Source organism: Aptenodytes forsteri, unplaced genomic scaffold (assembly GCF_000699145.1).
Source record: "Aptenodytes forsteri isolate BGI_AS27 unplaced genomic scaffold, ASM69914v1 Scaffold15, whole genome shotgun sequence".
Taxonomy (NCBI): Eukaryota; Metazoa; Chordata; class Aves; order Sphenisciformes; family Spheniscidae; genus Aptenodytes; species Aptenodytes forsteri.
Window position 1 is genome coordinate 3,012,328 of NW_008795129.1, and position 24,652 is coordinate 3,036,979.

General features: G+C 40.8%; 1 protein-coding gene across 3 annotated transcripts in view; it reads left to right on the forward strand.

Annotated features, from left to right (window-relative positions):
- NDST2 (N-deacetylase and N-sulfotransferase 2) overlaps positions 1-24,652 on the forward strand; it is a 146,169-nt gene that overhangs the window by 49,136 nt on the left and 72,381 nt on the right. Inside the window, exon 3 of one of the 3 annotated variants that reach the window (XM_009277653.2) lies at positions 11,344-11,415. The exons of the other annotated variants lie outside the window; for them this stretch is intronic. The gene's annotated coding sequence lies outside the window, so the exon portion shown is untranslated. The remainder of the gene's footprint in view (positions 1-11,343; positions 11,416-24,652) is intronic. 3 annotated transcript variants of the gene reach the window in all.

A 24,652-nucleotide genomic window follows, 5' to 3' on the forward strand; every position in this document is an offset into this window, starting at 1 on the left:
TGTTGTCCCTCCAACAGATGTCGGGGTGGTTGAAGTCCCCCATGAGGACCAGGGCTTGTGAATGTGAGGCTGCTCCTGTCTGTCTATAGAGGGCCTCATCTGCTTGGTCTTCCTGGTTGGGTGGCCTGTAGCAGACCCCCACTGTAATGTCACCTGTCCCTGCCCTCCCTTTGATCCTGACCCATAAGCTCTCAGTCGGCTCCTCATCCATCCCCAGGCAGAGCTCCACGCACTCCAGCTGGTCATTGACATAGAGGGCGACACCCCCTCCTCGTCTCCCCTGCCTGTCCTTCCTAAAGAGCCTGTATCCCTCCATCCCAACACTCCAGTCCCAGGAGCCATGCCACCATGTCTCCGTGATGCCAATAAGGTCGTAGCCCTGCAGGCATGCGCACGTCTCTAACTCCTCTTGTTTATTCCCCATGATACGTGCGTTTGCATAGAGGCATTGATAGAGGTATAGCTTTTGGATCACAGGAAGACAAGTGGATGATGTTAGTAGACAGCAAGTCTTTGAAGTACATTAGAATCAACTTCAGAGAGAAAGAAAATCCCTTCCCTGAGCTATAGATAAACAACAATGCTTTCAAACCTTCAAGAGGATCAAGGTGAAACTCAGTGAACAGCAAGTGCAGAGAAGATGATCCTGCTTTGTGACAAGTGGCAAAAATACCTTCTTTCCTTTTTGTGCTCCTGTAACAAAGGAAAATAACAAAGTACTCTGAGATTGTTCTATGAAAGGAACATAAAAAGCTTTTTATGTTAAATATCTTCATCTTAATAGATGTGGGTAGAATATTTTTTAAAAGGGATGGAAATATCTCCTTGGAATTCTGAAATATCTTCAAAAGTAAGTGAAAAGAACTGAATTCGTCTGATTGTGCGGATGCATTTAACAGCATTTATTTGCTTATTTAGACTGGTAGGAGGCTGACATCTTCCAACTGATGCGTGTCACTCCCAGTTTAGTTGGCTTTGGCTGGGAGGGAGAGAATGGAACGGTCTCATTTCTCTTTTTCTTGTTAAATTGAAGGAAAGTACTTCTAAGCCATGCACCTGAAATACATTTCAAAAGGTAAATATGCCCTCTTTTACCTAAGGAAAAGGCTGACTTGGGAACATGAGTTGGAGAGCAATAGAAAGTGGCTGCAGAAGTGAAGGGACTGTAGGATTGTTCCCTCCCAGGTTCCCTTTTGTGTTTTCCAAGAATCAGTGTCTTGGAAGACAAAGGAGAAAATAAAACACATTTTTTCAGAGGAGGGAAGTATTTTTCAAAAGCAAGAATGTATTCACACAGCTTTGAAATGGTTGGTGGTGGATAAAGGCTGAAGTTCAGTGGATAGGGGTGTGTATTAACATGCCTTATGGGTTGTAATGTCATGAATGGTAAAGACTTATGTAAGAAACTAAAAGCTGAATGTCCAAAATTCAAATGGGAACAATGAAAAAAAAATTGATAGTTTTAAAAAAACTATGATTTTTCAGCATATTTTCTGATACATGAGAATTCAAAACAACTCTGCAGGTCACCTTTAACAAAAAGCTCACTGCATAGATAAGGCTATAAAAAAGTACCACACAACGGCATGTCCCATATGCAATACAAAAGTGAGAACAAACTCGGAATTGAGAGGTGGTGGGTTTAGGTGGGGGAGGGAGATTTAAATGAGTCCTTCAGGAAAGAATCTGTGTAAAGAATTGAGAAAGAAATAAGATGGCAGCAGCAGCAGCCAGGATTTGCAGAGCTTTTCAGTCCTTTGTTTGGTTATCTTGCATAAGTGCTTTAGCCAGAGACTCTTTCAGTAGCTGCATGGGGCCAGCTTGGAACACAAATGTGCATGAATCCAAATGTAATTTCCCTGTTGTGCACATTCTAGCTGTGACAGCTCAAGTTATGAATGTAAAATAGCAGGAAAAAAAAGTTTAGAAGATGGCCAGGCCTGAAATGTTAATAAGAACTGACTTACCCAGAGCTCCCGTGAGCTCAGCAAAGGTGCTTGCCTGCATTTTAAGTCTAGCTGCTTCCATGCTTCATTTTGGTGTGCCTTGGAAAAGAAACACCCTGTTTCTCTCTGCGTCTAAGTGATTCAGCGTAATAGAAGTAACAAACATTTACTTCCACGTGAGATGCAAAGCAGGCAAAGGGGATGATGCTAATTCTCTGCTCCAGTTTGTGGTCAGTGCTGGCACACAGACTGAGTCGGCATCAGTGGCTTCAATCTGTAGACACGAAGTACTGTACAGGGAACGCCAGTATCTTTTCCCTTTCAGGAGGTTCTGTTTTCTGTGGGGCAATAATCTGCAGCTTTCCCTCATTCCCAGTGTTCAAGAGGCATTTGTCTTTCCTCTGGGGAGGACTGGTGCAGAATAAGGGATTTCCTCCCCCCACATCAGTACGCTGCACACAGAAAGGGCACCTCATCGTGGCTGTGGGACAGCTTGTCTTGGGGACTGTGCAGGCAAGGAAGGGGCTTTTCCCTCTTCTACATGCAGTTTGCACAGCAAAGAGAAGTTGCAAAGTTTACAACTTTCCCTGCTTCTTCAACATCAGATTTTCCCGGGTCTGTCCTCTCTCTCTTTTTCCAACCTCCTTCCATCTCTTGTTACCATGGAGAATGAAATGCCAGTTCCATTCAAGTTGTCGGCTGAATAGGTTTTGAGGTTGATGGATGGTGAGAATCTCTTATCCCTCCTTCTCCAAACACCGCCCCTGCCTGGTTCTTGACATTTCACTTGCCAGAGACTGGCAGTCAGCGAGAGGGAGCTGAAAAGGAGGCTGGCAGTGTCCTGCTGAGATGCTCTTTCAGTTCCGTGGATGAAATCGGCAGCCGTGAGAAGGTCTTAAGGACTTTGGTGCAGAGCCTTGTCCTCAAGCTGGCTGAGGCATGAATGCTCACTTGAGTGCATGCTCCCGCTTCCCCAAAGCACTCAGGGAAAGAAAGATTTGTGTACGAGACTTGCTCCTGCTAATGAATGTGTTTCAAGGGGTGATGTAACCTCCTCAACGTAAAGGGAAAGGTAAGGAATGAATGAATACAATGCATGCTCTGGCATAACCTGTTCCTCTCGTATATATTTCTTTTAGCCTTCATCTTGGTGCCATGTCACACGAGAAGTGGAATTTCTTTGCTGCAGTCTGACTTGCCTGGTTTCGTGGCTGCGATGCTGAAGTTAGCAGGAGAGTCTGTTCAGTGGGATTCTAACAGTCCCTGTATGCACTGGTTGCCTACGTGCGGTATTACTAGCGCAGTGTCAAAACAGCCTTCTGAATAAGGTACCTTTTAATAACAAATATGTGGAAATGCGGATCTTGACAGGCCCAGGGTTGAAATGTGATGTTGGGGATACTGCTGAAGTGCATGAAATGGAGCTACAAAGCAGAAAAATCAAAGCGATAGCACTGTAAAATTACACAGAAAATATTTCTTTGTTGTGATTTGTTACTTTTCATGCAAGATAACTGTGGTTTTAGAGGGGATCAGGAGAATTTTCAGCTTATGCTGAAAGGCTTAAGCTTGTCTTTTTTACTGGAGGAGTTGTTTTGACTGATGACCACTTAGAGTTTGGGAGAAGTGAATACCTGGCATTGTTTGATAGGTGTGTGGATTTTGCTTCTGGAAGTAATGGTTAGTAAATTTAGACTTTAGAATTTAAATTCAGACATTTTTTCCAACTAGAAGTGTTCCACGAACACACACTTGTGGGGAGAGGGAAAGTATTTTTGTGAGCTTTCTGCTAAAACCCCCTGTGTCAGGAGCGTACCAGCATAGGAATTAATACTGGTGGCATACTTTAGTGGATGGCATTTCAACTTGTTTAAGGTCATATGCGGACATTTGTTCTGGGTGCTTTTGAAAAGCTGTGCTTGATAAGTGATTGTGAACTCCTTCTTTCAGTATGTCTTTTCAGAGCATTGCACTGATAAATATTTCCACACCTTCTATATGTTCCTAAACTTGCTAAACAAATACATCTTTCCACGCTACCACCAACGGTTTTTGCATCTGTCTTAGCTCCTCAAGAGTTCACTTTCCATTTGATGCTTTATGTCCTGTTTGTTGTTGGATTGTTGTCTCCCTGCTGGAGTTTTCCTACCGTGCGGTCGCTTTTCCTGTTGTGCAAGCCACTTCTAAAATGCTAATATGGTAGCTGTTCAGCCACTGGTGTGTTAAAAGGGAATTTTTTAATTCCTGCATCAGAAAGGCACGTGTGTATGTCAATACATACAAAATAAAAATAGATATATGTATATGAAATATGTATGAATATACCATCCCATTCTTTAATTAGTTTATTGTAAAGATTGTAGAGGTATTTTTGTCCCCAAAGCTAGGGATGCACGCATAGTGGACCCGATTACCCATGACTTTTAGTCATATGAGATAATATGCAGGACTTCGATTTCCTGTTTTGAACTTGGTTGGCTGGGGTACTGCAAAAAACGTAGATTTTTCAAAAATAAACCACTGAAGCAGATTCTTTTTACCATAAATACATTACCCATGTCAGATGGAGTTGAGAGAAAGTGATACAGGGAGGAAAAAAGGGGGGAAAGTCCACTGGGATACAGGATGATACTGTAGTTTGGGATTAGCTTCCTAATAGGCACTCAGCTTCATGTTACCATTTGTAAGGGATAGAGGAAAGGGTGACCATCTGTTTTAACATGGTGATTTTGAGGGAGCTGAAACAGCATCGGCATCAAGGCTTGCACGTGTATTTCCATTTATTCTGTTAACCTGCTGAGGTTTTTTGATTTAGATACTACCTCCTCTGTGAAAAAAATATACTCCTACCTGCTTATGAGTTTGCATGAGATGAAATCCCCAATCTTTCTCGCCCACTCTGTTTGTGAGGATTGTTATGCTAATAATTTTAGAGGTTGTCAAAAGTTTTTCTGGGTATTTCTGACAAGTTTTAACTTCTGGAAAAAGATATTCCAGTTTTCAACGTGGATGTATTTAGATTTGCTTTGCCCTCTGAAATGCCTCCTTCTCTTCCCCCCACCAAGATCGACCTTTTCTTGATTTTTTTTTTTTTTTTTAATTTTATTTTAATGTTTTCCCTAATGAGAACTGGACTGACTTAACAACAACAACAACAACAATAATAAATTTTATTATTGGGACACATCTGATAGCTTCTCTGCTTCATTGCATCTGGTCTTTGGATAACTTATTCTTGGAAAATTTTTTAATGTCCCACTCACTTTAGATTCAGAGTTGCAAAACACTGGTTTTGTAACTGCTCCTCTGTAAACTGTCACTCAGATGTTTTATGGGTTCTAAGATTTTCATTAATATACTGTGGTCAGTACTATTAACCACCAAAGGAGACTTTTTTTTCTTTATTATACCTAGAAATACCTCCTGGCTTCAGAAATCGGTGCTTAGGTGGTGGCTACTATAATCCAGTGATCCCTCCTGGTACATACTGTTCTCTTACAGGGGTTTTTTTCTGCTATTCTGAAGGTTGACTGTTGCTGACATGGTTTATTAGTATACTACTGTCTAGATTCTTCTAGAGAGGCAAAATGCCATGAATTCCCTAGCTATGGAAATCCTAAAGGTTTTACCCTTTGCCTTAGGTTTTGATTATAGTGTCTAGTTCTCATATTCAGTCTTTCTTTCTTGAATTCACTCTTTCTGAATTCTGCGGTAGCCCGGCACACCTGAGACCTAGCCTTTACATTGTACAAAATATAAACACTAAAACCAAAATGCAAACACCCAGATGTTGTGTGATTTAATGTCAAGTTCCACTATTTATTCAAATCCAAGCTTTCTGAATCTGTGATCTTTCTGAAATATCTTCCCTAAGCCTCAAAAATAGTTGGATTTGGAAATGCAGCAAAGTGAAGGAAATCCAGAGTTGCAGTGTTGTCCTCTGCCGTTGGACTCAGTAATTTTCCATCAGTGAATTTGTTCAGTCTTCCACAGTCTCTGTTGCAATAAAGCATCGTGGATCCTGAGGCGTGTGTCGCGTAGCACAGGAGACCTTGGATGCGGGCAGTCCGTTGTGCCCATGTGCCTGGAATCTTTGAGCCTAGGAATTAATGTTAGGCATAAATGGTATTTTTGGACAAAAAAATGGCAGCATGAGGAACATCAGCAGATAGTGATACTATATCCAGCAACTAGGTGGGCTGAAGAACACCTTACTGACATGCCTGCTGTGGCATACAGGAACGGAATAATTCTGTATTGCTGATTAAGCCCATGCAACAGATTGCTAGCTAACTTCTTGTTTAATACGTTTAAATGATATCTCAGTTAATGCTGCAGCTAGTTTGAAGAGAATTAAAATGAATTTGTCAAACGTGTTATTCTAAATTTCTTGTTATCTGTCATTATATCGTCTCTGACAAAGAGTGCTCGATCGTGTAGAGAAGTTACTAATTCTGCATTAAAATATCGATCTAATGAATTGTTGCACTAAGACTAGGAAAATTTGCTGGATAATTTGACTGTTCTTCATTTGGTTATTTTTTGTAATCCCTTTTTTTTGTCTTTTATTCCTGTCTCACTCAAGTTGTCCCTTAGTGGAAATTAGGTTATCTAAATTATTTTCCATATTTTCCCAGCGTTATCTGGGTCTTTTATCTGTCTGCCCCTTTCCTTCTGCTGCTTACCTTTTCCATAAATGTGTTGGTTCCTCCCTGCAGTCCTTCCCTGCTGTACTTTTCTTCTGCTACCATCATTTTTCCATCCTCCTTTCTCATCTGAACAGTAGCCAGAGCTTGTCATTTTCTTATCTCGCCCTAAAGCCTCCTGGCTGCTATTTACATACAGGCAGCTGGAGGAAGATCCAGCTCTAAACCTCCTTCTGTTTGCTAGATGTTTTACTTCGCCTTTTCCTCAGTGACCAGTGCCTGGGTTTCCGTTCAGAGCTTTCCCAGGCGATGCAGCATGGAACTCATTTGCTTCAGCTCCACTCCTGTCCCTGCTGCCTGGTGCCCCAATCAGTGCGGATGGGCAAAGCTTTGTTCGCTGGGGAAAAAGCCCTGAGCAGAGCAGCAGGCTGAAGCTGTCAGTCCATGGATTTACGAAGACAGCTCTCCACTGATTTGTACTTTGCAAGTTACCTTTATAACCTTAAAGTCTGGAAAATTAATTTTAGTTTAGCTTTTGCCAAGGCTTCTTACCAGCTCTGGTCAAGTGAATTTTTAAGCCCTTCTATTATAGGCTGGTCTATATGCAAAGAATGAGCATTGTGCTCTCCAGTTGCTCATTCACTTATCTCAAGTGTCATTTACTGGAATCTCTCTACCTTTTGCCTCCTGTAAAATGTAAACTGAATTACAGGAATATAATTAAATCAACATATTAAGTGTGTGAGGAATGAGAGGCAGTGGGGATTTTGATGGCCGTATCCACAGTCAGAATATTAAAATCTATGATATCAGGTATCTAAGCTATTTTCTAGTGTATTGAGAGCACTGGTTGTGTAAAAACAGTTTCCAGCTGAGACAAAATGTGTTTCTGTGCTAGGTTAGCACAACAGGCGATCATTTCCCCTCACCTGGCAGAGCTGCTGCTCCATAAACCGTGTGGCTGCTAGTTAAAAGACTCAGATGTGCAGTATTACTGCTTATCGGGGATGGGGAGATTTGAATAATTGCTAAATACCTGTGAAGGTTTGACTGGAAAAAATGTGACAATTTCAGGTACTCAACATTTGCTTTTGCCTGTAATCCCTGTCCAAGTCACTCCGTTGCATCTGGCATACTTTATACTTAAAATTACCTTGGTCAGTGTCTGAGACTGATTTTCTGCCTGATTTTTTGTGCCTAAACATCGTGCAGATAGTATTGGTGCTTGCATTATCTATAGATGTAAAGCATTGAATTCTCCTTTTTATTTGTTTATTTTACATTATGCATAGCAACTGAAGTTCCTGTTGTCTTGCCATAACCCAAATTTGGAACACAAAATCAAAATGAAAAAGTGTAAAACAAAATACAGCACAGGAGGCATGACAAGAAGTAGGATTAATCTCTTTAACGTAAGTACTATTCCCTCTAACTTTGGATTTCTGAATAGGTGTTCGATGTCAGTGTGCTATGAATAGCCAGGGATGTGGGTCCACCTTTTTTGCTGGTAGCCACTAACATTGGTTTATGCTCCTTGTTGAACTGTACCCTGAAACTATTAACCCTCCTCTGTAATACGCTTTTGGATAACCGACTGAGCAATATTATGTTGCAGATGAGTACAGGACAAGCTGCAGTTTCTTCTCCTATAAACACCATCTCACTGCAGTATAACAGCTGTGTATGTGTGAGCTGTGATGTCCTCTTACCACAGGGGTTTTCAGACTCAGCTGGGCTGAGTAACATCAGCTCAGGGCCAAGCTAGTGTGGCCATAGGTGGAAACACCCCTCTGTTCCATCCTCCTCTGACATCTTCTCTCGTATTTGCTCTCTCTTGGGCCTAACCCCATAGGACCAATTACCTCTTGCTTATTTCCAGGGACCTTAAACTTTGTGTTTCCATCTGTGCTTTGCAACCCCACAAATCAGGCGTTGTGTGAGGTCAATCACAAACACTAAACCCATGCTCCCATACGTCATCCTGCGATGCCTCTGCTCCTGAGCAATGCTGCCTGTACACAAAACAGCATGTTAGTGACCTCAGTCAAAAGACATTAACTGTCTTGGCAGAGGAGCTGGCCCCACCGTTCAGATGAGAACCAACAAGATGCTGTCAGGAGTTGCCATCATGTACTAACCTGGAAATTGTTTTTGAGATTCTCTGCTTCGGCAGTTGATCTTCAGAGACAGCATGGATCTTTTATTACCTTCATTCAAACGTGCTTTTTCTTGATTTATGGGGGAGGGATTTATACAGTAAAGGAGGTGGCTTCTAGTCCCATCTTCCCATTTCCATATTTTATCTAACAGTTGCTTCAGTTGTTTAAAGTACGTGGGTTTGTTACTCTGGATCATGGATATAAATAGATGCCAGTAGCATGAGGCCTTATCAGTTGTGAGCAGCTGTGCTTGCCTTTTCATTTTAAATCTAGGCACCTAAGGTGCAGATGAACAACAAAACTTGGTTTTCTGGAAGGTAAAACTTTGAAATTCTTCGGAATTTGTTGAAAGCTGTTGCCTCTGTGCTTAAAGTAAACTAGCATTAGCCTTTTTGGGGAAGGCTGTGACCCATTTGCTGGAGCTCAGAGTTAATTTTCAGGGTGGTGAGTATTGAGGTCTGTAATGGTTTGGTTTTGAAATGCTGTGCATGTATGGACAGTCACGCTTAACTAAGTATATTACTTGCATATATTGGATAGCCTAGAGAGTCAAGTCTGATTTCCTTGAGAGTATCATCTTTACACTCTTCGCAGAAGTGGCTCTTTGGGAACGCCTGAGGATGCTGGGAACGGAAGAGGAATACATATGGACAAAACTTCAGAGGACAGGATTTCAAACACTGTATGGGGGATGTTGCAAATAGCCTTTGTAAGCATGATAGGTTAATTTTTGACCTCTGAATTACTGTGTAGGCACTGAAATTGGCCTTTCTTCTATTTAATTTTTACAGCTAATGTTTTATTTTCCATGGGTATGTTATTCAGGTAACAAGTTATCCATACAGAAATCCCAGGCTCAGACCTGGAAGCAGTACATAGGTTTTTGTGTGGCTCAGACCCTGAGGAAATTCACCTGCTGAGCCTTTGCCAGCTTTGTTCAGAACCACTGCTGATGTCTCTGCTTTGTGCTCCTGGAACATGGGACGCTGGGAAGGCAGCTTTGGAGGAGCTGGAAGAGCGTTCAGGAGCCAGCTGGGGTCCACAACTTGTAGATTTGGGCTGAAGCTCTGGCTCTGCAAGACTTAGAGCCATGGAGCTGATGATAGCAGCAGTTCCAGAAGGGATAACTGGTGAAAGAGTACCATGTTATATGTACTGTGATCCCTTCTGCTTTGAGAGATTTGTCAGATGGGTTTCTTACGGGGCTGCCTCTATACCCCAGCTAAGAGTCTTCCCAGAAGCTGGAGCGCTGCAAAGCATGGTGCAAAGACACTGGACTTTTGCCTCTGTGCAGCAGGGTTTGTGTGCTTGAGGTTTTCCCATTATCTGGCTATTCCCATCCCCCACTATCCTGGACAATGGAAAAATTACTTAGTTTGTTAATGCTTGGTTGAAGGCTGTATCAAGTGGTGTCTGACCAAGCTAAGAATAAAGTGTTCAGATGTTTTCTTCTGGGATGCTCAATGTTCAGAACATTTATGGAAAAGATTGAGAGGGCAGATAATCCTGTACCTGACTCTGCTGCTAAATCCATCTACCCTTGAATAATAGCTTTTTTTCCTAAAACAAAGGTACTCAGTTTGAGGTATCTTTTATCTCTGTAGTAAGAACGGCAAAGGTGCTTTTTTATTTTCCTGTTCCAGGAAAGCCTGTAGGCCTGTGTGGTTTGCATGCGCTAAGAAGTTGTATAGCAGAGGTATTTTATGGGAAAAAAAGAAAAAAAGCAAATTTTCTTCTGGTAAAAAGGGTCAGGTTTTTCCCCCTTACATATTATGTTGTCGAATTGTGAAAAGGTGTCCAAAAGGAGGTGTGCATGAATATACTGCTTACCATAATGTAACCTCCCACAGGAAGCAATGCTAATATTTACTTGCATTTGCCCCTAAGGGGTAGAAAAGTCTTGTTCTGTCCTTGGGCTGTGGTAGTCTACAGAGAAGAAATTAACCCAGTTTGTTAGTTGTAAAATCTGTTGCCATCTTACATTGAAGTTTTTGTTTCCTGCACCTGGTTGTGCAATATTTGTTATGCCGGGTCTTCAGTAGTGTCGTGTTGTGCAAGACATCTTTGCTCACCTAGGAGAGCACCTCGCAGTGCGCTGGTTTTCTCCTTTCAGCTGGAATCCCGTGGTCTTCCTAGTCCTTGGTTTAGCCTTTCTGCTTAACAGGTACATTAATGTGTAACAGACTGAGCAACGGCACATGGCTGAGCCTCCTCTTTCCTTCAGGAGCTTGTGACCAGAGGCGAGTCAAAGTAACACTCGATAATTCTCATTCACCCAGGAAGAAGGAGGAAAACAAAAAAATCTGGCTGGGAAAGATAAGACCAGTATGCCTAACTTACAGTTCTTCTTTAATCTTTTTATTTTATTTGGAACTTTGGGTAATTTCTAGTCAGTTCAGTTATTCCTGTTCCTGGCTGAAGGAATCACTGAAATCAGCACTACTTTACTTTAATTTCCTGAGCTGAAAACTGCAGTAGTTCAAGTACCGAAGTGAATCAGACACCCTGGCTGGAGAACGTTTGCAGTTTGGAAAATACTACTGCCTTACACTGTCAGGTGCACATATTTATACAAAACTTCTTTCTCCCCAGGTTCATGGTGTTTTCACTCAGTCTGCATCTGGTACAACAGCTCTTTCTCAGACTGCATATACACTTCTTGAGGTAAGGAGGAATTGATATAAAGGATAATTTTGGCCTGGGTAGCATGGTAGACAGACACACTGGGAGAGAATTCATATTTTGTGGGTCTTTGATTCGGTATGTAGATGAAACTCATAAGAAACAAATCTTTGGTGACTTGGGACATTAATCTATATCTACATTATTATAATTTCATACTTTATGCTTTCTGTGTTACTTATGAAATGCCATAAAGTACAAGTAATCAAGTGAAGTTGAGTAGTGACCCTTTAGGTTTTCAGGCCTGTATACTCCTTGAGGTGATTTCCCCCCCGCCTTGGTTTTGGCTGAGTTATAAAAGCATTAGAATCTGTGCTGGGTATGTAGTGTATAGCGCTGTATAATAGTACTATAGTGAAGTATATCAACATTTACATATATTTACAGATGGAAAGACTGAGATACAGAACGAAAATTAAGAGTTGACTTGTCTGGCTCTTGGACAAAATCTCCTGGGTAGGAAAGGATGTAATGTCCTCATGTATGGTGTAGCTATTAGTATATTAGGTCTAAGGTTATTCTAGGTTATTCTTTTTAGCTTTTCTGTTTTGTCCAATATGCTCTTCAAAGATCAACTTTTTGTATCACAATTATTCAAGGGGTGGGGATATGGAGATGAAGCAGTAACCTTCTCCAGAGTGCATCAGTAGTTCTTTTTGGCACTAGCTTGCTGTACTTTTCAAAAGCAGATATGTTCATTTTGCTTCAAGTGACTTTATCCTCCAGAGCTTGATGGGAGGATTGTGCACAAGATAGGGAGCTGTCACAAGTTCCATCCTATGGGTTGCTTTGATGTTAGGAGCTGGAGCCAACTCTAGAGTGTCAGAACAATAGATTTAATTTCTCATCATCATCTTCTGGGAACAGTGGTAATAAGAGATTATGACTTGTTGTCTCCCAAGTATTCCCTCAAACATGCATCCCTGCTAGCTCCTTATCAGCTGCTGTGCTGGGCTCTCTCTGGCACCAGAAAGCACGCATCTTCCAGCCCTTTGGGAAGTGCCCATTTCATGTTTCTGTGTGCCTCTCCAGTTAATAAAGTTGTTTTGAAAGGGGGAATTTAGAAAGTAAGAGTGGTCACGCTTCTGGGTTTGGTTTCTATGCAGCTCTTTGTGTTTAATGTGTCTACCTACTTTCTGGGCTGGGGCTAGTTACTGAAATGTGGTCCTTGTAATATAGGAGTGTTGTATCACCTGGGACAGGGATTGCAGAACTCACCGTGATTCAGTTGATAAGGTTTTAGGCAGGACAGGGGTACCCATGTTAAATTTCAACGTTATAAGTTAAAGCTGATATCACTTTTCAGCAGGGATACACTCTTTAATCTTCTTGTTATCATGCTCTAGGGGAGTTGCAGGGACAGTAACATCTGTGCTTGCTGTATAAGGCTGACTGCTGTTTCAGGAGCCAGTTCGTGCTTTTATCCAGTGTCTCTTAGTAGCCCAGAGAGTACAGGCCCTGCACCTTCCTGCAGGAGGCTTTACAGGATGGCACTAACTGCTGGCATTGCAACATACGGGCCTTGGGGCTCCATCACTTCCCATTGACTTGTGACTACTTCTGAGATCCAGAGCACTCCAGAAAAGTTAGGAGGCATGCTGGTTGCAAGTGAGGGAAAGTCAGTAGTCAGCCAAACCCTAAGCTTGGTAGGTGGGCATAGATGACTGAAGAGGTTGAATCATGGCTTTAGTGAATGGATATGGAATGGATATTCTGCTTCTGAGAGTATCTTGGAGATCCTCCAGCCTCAGCCTTTCCACAGAATTGCCATGTTGAGAGGAAGGGGGGATGATTTCACTGTACTATCTCCCTCTTTGTTTCTGTACTCCTTCCTTTCTTTTTGTTTATAGTTGTTCTTTAAAGAAATAACATAAAACCCGCTTACAGATTTTCATAATTTTAACAAAACAAAAGGGAGGTGCATAGGACCCTCATTCATCACCTTTTGTCACCAGACTTGATTTGACATCTGAGACTACAGAGAAACTTTGGCAAGTGCAATGATTTCCCGTGTGGGGGTAATAAGAGAGAAAAAAGCTGTCAGTTGAAAACAGCAGGAGCTGCATTAGCAAATATAAATTAAACAGATGGCAAAGATACTGCAGCTGTCGCATAGAAAATCCAGGAAGATCTTTAGCTTAGAGCTGCAGGAGGCTATTTTAAAAGGAAAGATGAAAACAACAACAAAGCAAACTTTAGCATGACGAAAGAGACAATAGAGCCATTCAGATGATTATATGAAACTTATCCAGCACTGATTTTCTTTTCTTCACCTTTTCAAATCTTAGGACTTTAAAATTAATTTAGGATCAGGTATTATAAGATCACATTACAGATTTTCATATCGTGGGTTTGTCTGCTGGTTTAGAGGTACTCTTCTGTATGAGACACTGGCTCTGACGCATGCTCTGGAAAGCGGGGAGAAGTGTGACACACTGCACAATTTTGGTCTTCAACTGCTTGTTTTACAGCTGTTTCAAGAAAAACTTCTTATGAAAGAATTGTTTATAAATAAAGTGTTTGTGGAAGAGCAGTGTTAAAAGTGTTAACATTTTGGTGGAGGAAGCACCTGCATTTAAAGTGTCTTGCATGTTCAGTCTTAAGATAATGTTTCTGAGACTCATTTTCAGCTGAAGAGTGACTGCTGTTTTCCTTTGTGAAAAAAGTGATAAAACTGCATCCAAGTATGTTAGTTATGTTAAAATATGAACATATGTTAAAATGAGGACAAATTGGAATTTCAGTGCTGTTTCCTGGAGGCCAAACGGCAATTAATTGTCTAAACATTGTGTCTATAAAGTATTTTCCTCAATTAGGACTGATTGTTTGTCATAGATACCTTGTGCATAAGCAGAGACTGTTATGCTGCCTTTATAGTTAGGTGAAGATGTGAATTATGAAATAGGTGCAGCTGCATTTGAAGCCTGTGTTTTACATTCAAAGAAATAGTGTGCACAAATGGATTCCTAGACAGGCTGATTGATTTCGCACGGTTCTGCTTTTTCTGTTTGCTTTTTGTACTGCAAAATTTTTCATGTATTTATGGTTGACTTTTTAAACGATACTTAATATGCAAGAAATCCTGGATTTTGATTGTACTACAGCCCTTTGTGCAAAATTAGTGTATCTTCAATTCTGCATATTTTTTTCCAAATTGTGTTGTTCCTTTACAATAAATATCTTTAGGTGCAGTTAGATCTAATTCTAAACTTCATCTATGCAGATGATTTGAGAACTACAAAACCTACATATCAAAAAATTAAATCTTTTGTTCCTCTGCATTTACCCTTCTTCCCATCATACCCATAAAGTTCGAGTATATAAGCCCTAGCATGCTCTGAATGTCGGTGAACCTCCATTCTGTTAGAACTAGGAAGTTCATCATTGAGATGTAAATGCTCTTTACTGGCTAAATCTTTAACCTGTCCTAGACTTTTTCCTGATCTTAGTGGTTCAGGACACAAATCATGAAGGGCGTCAAAGGTCTAAAGCAACAGCTTGAGCTTATTTGTGTGAGCTTGCTGAGAACATGTAGCCTCAGTCTTCCCATACCGTTCAGGGTGCTTCAGCTGTCTCTCTGGGTAGAAGTGAACTCCTCATCATTTAACTGTGCATTTCTTTTGTGGTTGCGGCTTCGTGCTTCAGTGTAGAACAGAACAGCTGATCATGCCGAGTAACTGTTGTTTTTACCCTTTAAATTTCATTTCTACCCCTGCAGAAACTTTGGAGCAGTTATAAATTCCAGAAAACTAAGAGGAAAAAAGCCTCAGCCTGAGTGTATGCCTTTTCTTCCATTTTTGCTTAAGAGAAAAAAAGTTGGCCTTGAAGTGTACTTGAACTTGAGAATGATAAATGTGGGATAGCTTTGTCAGTGATGGAGGGATGTTTCAGAGTAGGTGACCTTCCACTGGGAAGCCTGGCCTCAGCCTCCCCATATTTGCTCCTAGACTTTTGCTCCAAACGCTTTAGCTAAATTTCACTGTCATGACATGCTCAGCAAGGGAGCAGTTTTGTGTAGGCAGGACCCAGGGTGTGCAGAAAGATTATGCACTGAACCCTGCAAATTCCCTGTGAGCTCTCTTCCTAGGAAGAAACCAAGGGATCAGTCAGCGTCACCAGAGGCTAAAGAGAGATGACAGTTAAGAAGGGATGGGAAGGAGCTAAAATGGAGGAGTGGAATGGGAAGAAACAGAGGGGCAAGGTAGCCTTGCCTTTAAAGGTGGTTAACCTTAAATTTTCCTGCTGAGTATCCCAAAGGCAAGAATGAACTTTTCCAGCTAGAAATGTAGTTACTGTCTAATGGCCGTATTCTGACCTTGATCTTTATGAAAACCTTCTGTTGATACCAATGGAGGATGCTGTGGAGGATGGAGGGGTTACATGGTTGCTACGCTGTAGGTACAGCAAATTGAGTGCTGTCTGGCCTATGGCACAGAGCTGGTGGGGAAAAATGTCTTTATAGTTTTTGAAAGAAGGCTGTGACATAAATTTTCATGTCGTATGAAATGTTAATATCTAACTTCCACTGATTAGGAACAGCTGCTTACATGCAAAATGTATGCTAGTGGAAAAAGGAAACCATCCAGCTTTTTTTAATGCTCTCATGACAAGAAAGTGCTTCTTAACTGGAAGCAAGAAAGCCCAGCTTTTTGGTACTATAGCTTTGGTCTGTAGCGTAGCCAATCTGCAAAAAGTTTTCCTGTATTTTGGCTCTCATTTGAACCTTGTTCTTTTTAAGCCTAGTCCAGAACTGTCAAATCTGTTTTTTAGGTCAGTGCTGTTCTTCATGCTATATAGACAGGTACATCGGTGACTGAGAGAACGTGTAGCAATTATAAATTACTGCTTATTATTACGCTTATCATTACAGAGGTCACATAAATAGTTCTTAGGTGTAACAAAACAGCGCATAAGGTAGTCCTGGTATGTGGGCTATGTATTCTACAGTGCTATGTCAGTAAATAATAGGTTACTATTAATTTATGGTAGCTAGTCTTTTTCTAATTTGTCTCAATAACAGAGAAGATTGAGTTTCATGTTTAGTTTTCCTTTAAAGTAGATTTAGCTTTACTTTTCAGTGGAAAGCAACTGAATACACCTGCTTAAATTTGGGAATGAAACCATCTTTCATATGGAAAACAAATTTTCCATATTGTTAAGTAGCTTACTTCCCTTAACTATGGCAATTCCTGTCTTTGGATTTTGAGCTCCATTCCAGATTCAAGCATGTCTGATCCAAATCAGTTTGTGGAAAAACGTTTAGCCAAATTATAGCCCACCACAGATTTGAAACATGGCTCTGCCAAAGTGTTACGCTGTGGTACATAGCTTTCGTGCTATTGGTGTTAGAAAATTGTGTGCTACTGCAGATGGATACGGAGCGACACCATTCTAAAGTAAATACAAGTATCTATTGGAGAAAAGCCTTCCAGAGATGTGAGACAGATGAGTTTTCTTTCCCTGTATAAGCAAGCCCTTAGGTCATAAGATTTGCTACAGACTTCTAGCAAGGTGCGGAAACGTCAAAAGGCAAAATGTAAATGCACTACTGCTGGTAGCTGCAGGCTACCACCCCAAGCAGCTCAGAATAAGGCTAAACATGACTAGAAAAAAATCGCAAGTAGTCGTTTTGGGAACCTGGCATGATGGCGCCTCTCCACCTTTGTTAGGAGACAAATAACAATAGGATATTTGATGTTTTCAACTTGAGTGAGAAAGCTGGGGTCTTGAATAGAAAATAGTAATAATAGCACAGTTAAAAATGACTGTCACATGAACTAGTTTCTTGTACCACAGTCTGTGTTCTTTGCAGTTGTATAAGTAGTTTCTAGGCATTCATTCTAGTGCTGTTAATATTCTGTTCTTTTCTATTTGGCAGAATATGTCTGACCGAGGCTTTATCATAATTGTCTTTATTCCTTTAGCTTCTTGCTTCTTAAAGGAAAAAAATAACCCAACAATTATTTTGTATAAAATAGTAAAGTCAAATGCATTTGCTGCTAAAGGGATCTCTTTACAGAGGGCTCTGTTGCTTCTAGCTCATTCACATGAATAAATGAACGCAGAGGCTTGGTATTGTGAAAGCAGTAAATGCATGTCCTTCGTTTGCAGTCTCCAAAATATGTTGGTCAGAGCTACCCTTCAGGGTTTTGCCAGCATAACTGTGTTTTGTTAAGATTCTGCAGAAATCACCCTTAGTTGACATATGATATTCTCTGCTAGATTCAGTCAGATACCACCAAAAATGTGCTTCTGCCAGTACAGCTTGTTTTTTCAGGGAACTGGTATTAGCTGTTCTGGCAAAATAACTTTTTTGCCTGTGTAAACCACATCTTGACTATGCAGATTTGCTAGTATAGCTATTTTAGTAAAGCCTTTCTACTGTAGAAAAGACCTTATTGATAATACTGTGAGGTTCCCACAGTAGATGAAAGGCACAATACAAAGGGCTTTACAAACATGAATTAAGCTTCACAACACCCTTGTAAAATAAATCATTCTTCTAGCTTGCCAATGTCTAGTTTCTTTTAATATGAGATGTTTTGTGGGGATGAGAAGGAAGAGTTAGAAGATTCAGAGTTGGGGGAATTAATGTCTGGTAGCATTGTAGCATTGATAAACTAAACAAATTTCTAACCTGTTGGAATCCCCTGCCATCTCTATCTGATATTTAAAATGTCCTAGCAAAAGAATTTAAGCAGCTGTGCAATTTATTGTTCAAGGCCTTCATGTGATGGTAATTGTTTTCACAAACAAGATACCTTTCCTCACCAAGTGTAGTGAGGGACTCGCTTTTAAAAAGCTGTCCCAGATCCCCTGAAATCTGGGAGATGGTGGAGACATTTGGGCTGACTGTGTTCCCTGTCCTAACCTTTACTGCGTGCTAGGGGAAGTTCCAGTAACTGTTTGGTGGTGTGCTTGATCCTCCGAGAGCTACTTGGTCTGATAGGAGTATTTTTGTGCTCTGTTTCCACAGCAACAGCACACTTTCTTCCCCCCCTCCCCCCCCCCAAGATGGCTGCAGCTTTGAGAATTAGACCTGTGGAAAAGCTTGGCCTTCTTGTCCCCTATTGAGATTTCAGCTTGCATAGGTCAAGAGTGGAAGGAGTAGGATGGGGAGAGTGTGACTCTCAGCCGAGCCTGTGTGATTATGAAGTGACAGTGGAAGGAACGAGCCCTCCTTAATTGTGGGGTTTAGTGTTAATAAAATGATTGTGTTGAAAGTCATGGCTCTTTCTGAGCTCTGCAAGTGAAAGGCCTGGGACTGGGACATTGGCAACGATCATTTTAGCCCTTTGCATGTGTTCTTGTAATCATGTAGGACCCATGTCCACTTCATGCATGTGTTCATGTACAGTATGAAACCAGGTGTACATTCTTCTGTCCACCTGCTCATAGAGGCTTTTTGTGTGCATATCACATTAAGAAACCTATTCTTCTGTCACAGCATTCATCCTAGCATTCTGGGGAAGTGTTATGTTTAATCGCTCCACTGAAATAGGAAGTAAACGTTAAGCCACCTCTTGGGCATGGTACCTCCTGTAGGTAGCAAGACGCTCCCCTTCAAACTGGAGTACGCATGCCAGTCTTGACATCTGCTGGCTGGAGGACTAAGAAGCTTTCAATTTTTGAAATATTTCCATAGATCAGTCCGTTCTTGTTATTTAAAGGTGGGTGAGAACAGAAGCATATGGTTTGATACTGATATCTTGCTGGGGTTGGTTTTTTTCATCTGTAGTTAAGAAAGCAGGCTCTTCTTATGTGGATGCCTAATGCAAGCCTAAATACAATGGCTTTATTTTTTCAACTGTTTTATTTTGCCTCTTCCCCAGTACCCTGGTCCTAAGAACTAAACTGTCATCTTTTCTTGCAGAGCTTATAATTTGTGGTACTGAGCTGTTCCCTGTGATTCCCCCCCCCCCCCCCCTCTCTCTCTCTCCCTCCCTCCCTTCTTTCTCCTCCCCCGCGAACCTTGTAGTAAGTGCTGTTCTGCTCTTAACACACTCACTAACTATGTCATGGAATAATTTAAAATTCCATTTAATTTAAAATTCAGACAAGTCAATTATATTATTAATATTGGATTTGGGAATCTCCCTTCCTTTAAGAGTGAATATCTAAGGTGGTATCTGTGACTATGTTATGCTTTTGCAGTAAAGGCTTCTGCTTGATGTCAGTGTGGTTGCTCTTCACCATCAGTATTTTAGTTCCTAGTAGTTTTGAGTCAGTGTGCCAGAAGTTTTGTATTTCTCTCTGACAAATAGTAAGTGGATGTGTTGACTGGCAAAATCAATGGCTAATGGATGAAACCACATAATCTGGGGTTATCATGGAAAGGCACGTTGTTTATAGCCATCTTTACAGTGCTAAGGCCAGAAATTCACTGATGCTTATCCATATAAAATGCAAAAAGCTGTTCAGGATTAAGCATCCAAGTCAGAAATGTCATATATGTACAAAAGCCAGAAATTAATTAAAATACCTTTTATTACTTTCTAATTATCAGCACATCTGGATGTACTTCTCTTGTTAAAGATCTTGTATTTAGTTCAAAGATGAAGAGCATTCCAGTACTGAACCTTTTTAAAATTGAAAATGAAGTTTAAGATTTCATGTCTTGCATTGCTTGACTTCAACTCTTTCTGCCTGTATCTAGCTCTTTTTGACTGTACATTGAAGAAACTGTCCATTTTAGTTTACTAAAGAACTTGTTTATTGAAAGAAAGACCAGAAAAATTCCATGTCTGTTTATCATTCAGTAATTTACCATTAAGCTACTTGACACAAGTTAAAATTTATGTTAATACTGTCTTGATTAAGCAGCACTCATTATCACTCACTGTGATTTGGCCAAATTGGTTTGCTAGCAGATGACTCAATAAAGGAGCCATCCTACTATAACATGTCCAAATTAAGTTAAGTGTATTGCAGTAATGTTTTGCACTTTCATAGCATTTTTCATTTCAAAGCACTTCACGCAATCATATATGATATTAGGAAAACATATTAGGTAATATAATGACCAAAGCAAATTTATACATTTTAAAGAGCTACAGGACATCTTATAACTTCAACAGATGTCTTACATTACAATTTTTAGTGTTTAGTACAAAGTAGTTGTCTAGTGGTTTCTAACACAGAACTCAGTTTATATAGCTTGCAGAAGAAGGTTTGAGTTAACCCTCCGAAGGTTGGAACAGATGCCTCTATAGATATTAAATTTTTCAAACCACAGCTTCAAACTACTTTTAAGTAATACTTTCCAGCCAGTCTTAGAATCTTTAGTGCTCTTCAAGCCTCTCCTCTTTCATTTTCTTTTAATATTACCACCACAGAAAATACTTGTGATTTCCCATCTTTCTCTTCAATTACTCTTTGGTGCCTACTTGCAGCATCACTTAAAACTCCTGTTGTGTGGGCTTTGCCAAACTAACTGAAAACTGAAGTGCAGAGGATGTTTTTTTCCCTATGCAGTGTTAGGTTCATAGCTATGGGATAAGACATTCCTCCTTAAGTCCTCACAATTTGTTTTTATGTATTTTGTTACTTCAGTTTATGTATGCAGGGAAAGCTGATACAAATCATAATTGTGCATATGTAAATCTAAGGATTTTCTACATTCAGATTGTTTGCCTGTAATGTGCTTTTCCAGCTCCCATTTTCCGGCCTCTCCAGCTTTCAGAAATTTTATTATATTGCAATGTACTGCAAAGCAGATATCTGACACATGACACCAAGTAAGTCTCTGCCTAATTTTTTTCTATTTAAGAATTGGACTAATCATGTTTTGCATTTACTTAATGGTTACGTTTATCGATTGTATTTTACAGATAGCATAACTGAGAGCAGACACTGAAGGCAATTTGCCCAAGATCCCAGTATTTCCTGTAATTCTGGTTGTGTTTTCCTGATTTGATTTGGAATGATTCAATTAAGAACTATATGTAATTTCATAGATGTGTGATGTATCAAGTTTGTGGCTCATCAGATAACGTTCAGACTCACCATTTCCCTCTGTGCATGCACCTGGCTGGGTTTTCTTGTAACCACAACTCATTTTATTGCCAAATTTTCCCAAGCTTAATATGACATGGGCCATCTAGTACGGTTGATGTCCGTGTTACGTTACAAGGTGAAGAGTTCAGTTGGATTTCAGCCATCCTTGAAAGCAAAAAGTACTTTTTCAAAATATTAAAACTATTTCTTGCATTTGTTAGGTCTTTATATAACGCAAAGGCAGTTGAAGCGATTTTACTTAAACCAAGGATGTATTATTTCAGTGCTGAAGGCAAAAGTTAAAGAAGCTGAGGAGCAATTGACAACAGGCTGAGGAGGCGGAGGAGCTAGTTGGCATAGCCAGGAGGCTGCCGGGGCCACTCCCCTCCTGGCCCCCCTTTGACTCCTAAGTCCCTGTGGTCTGTTGGCTGCATTGCTGGTGGGGAGGTGGTAGATGTGAGAGCTTCGAGTTTGATTTAGCGCGGGTACTGTAACATTTAAAGGAAAGGAAAGATACGGCAAGTGAGAACCGGTGAGAGATCCAGTGAAGGCTTTCCGAGGCATTAATGGTCCTCACAGTGGAGCCCTCTTACATTATTCATGCCCTTTGAGCTTTTAGCCAAGCTGAGCACTCTGCACTCAAGTGTGATAGTAGAAGGTAAAAGGAAATTAACCCTGTAGTGATATATTGAAAGTTTCTTGCCAAAGTAAGAAATTTGACAGTATGTTGAGGGGATAGAAGCATGTCTGAGAGAGGGGAAAACAGATTTCAACTCTGAAGTGATCTGAGAAAGTGCTCAAGAGTACTCTGCAGCGAAGCGATAGAAAGACCGCTTGAACCTATATGCAAGTCCTGGGGTCCCTTCCTGCGTTACTCTTCCTCATCAAAGTATGTCTTCCAAGTTTCAAAAGAAGATATGTCTTAGAGCTGCAAGATGAGCTAGTACTCGAAGCTTTCCAAAAGCTTTGCTGTAGAAGGCTTTGGAGTGTTAAGACTGACTGTAGTAGCCAAGACTTGTCAATGATTTGTAGATCAGGTACCAGAAATCTGTACCTGAATTCCAGCTTAAGTCTGTAGATGTTACTGTGTTTCTTTGAACATGTTTACTTTTCCTTAGTTAAACTCCTTATGTTTAGGATTCTTCTTTTCTTCCTCTCCCTCCTACCATTTTTAATTTATCCCATCGTTATGTACAGTAGGACTGTGTGCTCAAGGGAGCTTTTAGGAAGGGTTCAGAAGCGGGAGGCTTTTAATGCAATGGATCTATATTGGTAATTGATCTGGGATGTTTGTACTGGAGTGGTCTCTTATATCCAGCTTTTACTCCCTGTCTATCCCCCAGCTCCTCTGAGGTTTCACAGCGAGTATGCAGAATGTAAAACAGATCGTTGCAAACTAGTGGAGAATGACCTCACTCAGAGGCTAAGAGTTACTTTGGGAAAGGAGTGGAGAAAGTGACAGTAAATAGGAAGTCCTTTGCTGGTGCGTAAGCTTAAGGATGTCTAAACTTCAATTTACTGTATGTACCTTTTGTAGATAGGACTAAAATACATTACTTTGGAGGCAGGGAATATAACTCGTGGTGGAAAAATGCAATACCTGTGCCAAGTACTTGTTAACTTGTGAGCACAGAACACAGATTTCCCCATGTGCTCACAGACTCTTTATATCTAGATTCCTCCTTTTTCTTTCCCACTTACAGAAAATCATGTTCAAGGGTAGTATTTTTAAAAGCAAATTATTACTTAGAAGCACAAGGTCTATGGTTTTTAGGTAAAAGACAATTCTGAAAATTTTACCTTGGAAAGTATATGTCTTCTAGGTTGCAGGGAGTTGTTTTGGTTTTGTTGGAGCCAAGAATTCGATGCATTTACCACGTGACACAAGCCTTAAGAATAATTTGATTAAAAGACTGTGCCTTGGAGTCCAGCAGTCCAGAATAAAGGGTCTCAGTGAACAGTGTATCCCTCCATGCTCTGGTTTTCAAGAGAGACTAGAAGTGTTTGGGCCACAGCAATAAGGACCAGGAGGAAAATGATACGTAAAACACAGTGATTAGTACTAGTCTGGGTATCATAACTGCACCCAGGACCCTTAAGAGGCAGAAAGGAGAAGAGGTTTTTTTTTTAAAAATAAATAAAAAAAATCATTCTTGTGAAGACTTGTGAAGATTGTTCCTCTGGGATTGCGCTCTTGATCATGCAGCCTCATAGCTGCATCTTAAATGAGCTGTTGCAATTTTACCCCTTGGATGTTTTTCAGGCTACTAAACATTTCTTTTACTGGCAGGTATCGGCAATACATACTACTGAATGCTCTTGAGGTCCAAATGTTACTAATGTGGCAGGCTTTGAGTGATGATTGAGAAACTGTTGAAAGTTTTGCCTTTTAAAGTATGCTAAGCATTTGATAGTTAAGCAGTTAAACTCTTTTTGACATTGGTTCAACTACGGCATTTCCTTATAACCATTGCTAATGGCAGATAATTTTCTTGATGTGGTGTTTTTGTTTCAGGGTCAATCAAGATGTACGATGAGTAACAAACACAGTGAAAAAGATGCTGGAAGTTCCAGAAAGTCTCTGTTGAAGGGCGTTAGCAGTCCAGGGTTTTCCGCTGCTTGCCTGTCATCGTAGGAGACAGAGCCTTTTACAATAGCTCTGTTCTTGGTTAATTTTGTGAACGATTGCAAAAATTGCTGTATTGTTTTGGCCTTCTGTAGGTAATACTTGCAGATTCCTTATATGCTGCTTATTTAAAGAAATCTCTGTAGTATTACAGCCTCTAAAACATCACGAGCAGGTGCAGTCAGGCATGAACCCCCCTGAGCCCCCCCAGCTCAGTCAGTGGTAGCAGGGTTCTCCGTTCACCTCCGCCGGGTGTACAGCAGGAGGGCCACGCTTGGATTTCTGTCCAGCCTTCGGTTCCCCCCATCAGCAATCGCAAAGGTGTCTGCAGAGCCACTGGGGTAAGGGTGCAAGCCTGTGACTTGGAACAAAGAAGCTATGTGCTTAGCCTCCATTGCAGTTAGGAAAAAGGGGAAGAGATTGGGAAATAAAAAGCAGTAGTCCAAGGATGAGAGAGCAAGGAATCACCTGGAATCACTTCAGAAGAAGTGTGACAGGAAAGTCCTGCTCTGGAGGACAGGTAAGCTTAGCCTGGGAAATAAGGGGGAGGAAATGCAGAGACTGGGTTTCGCATAAAGCATGCTGGCTCCGTTTGAG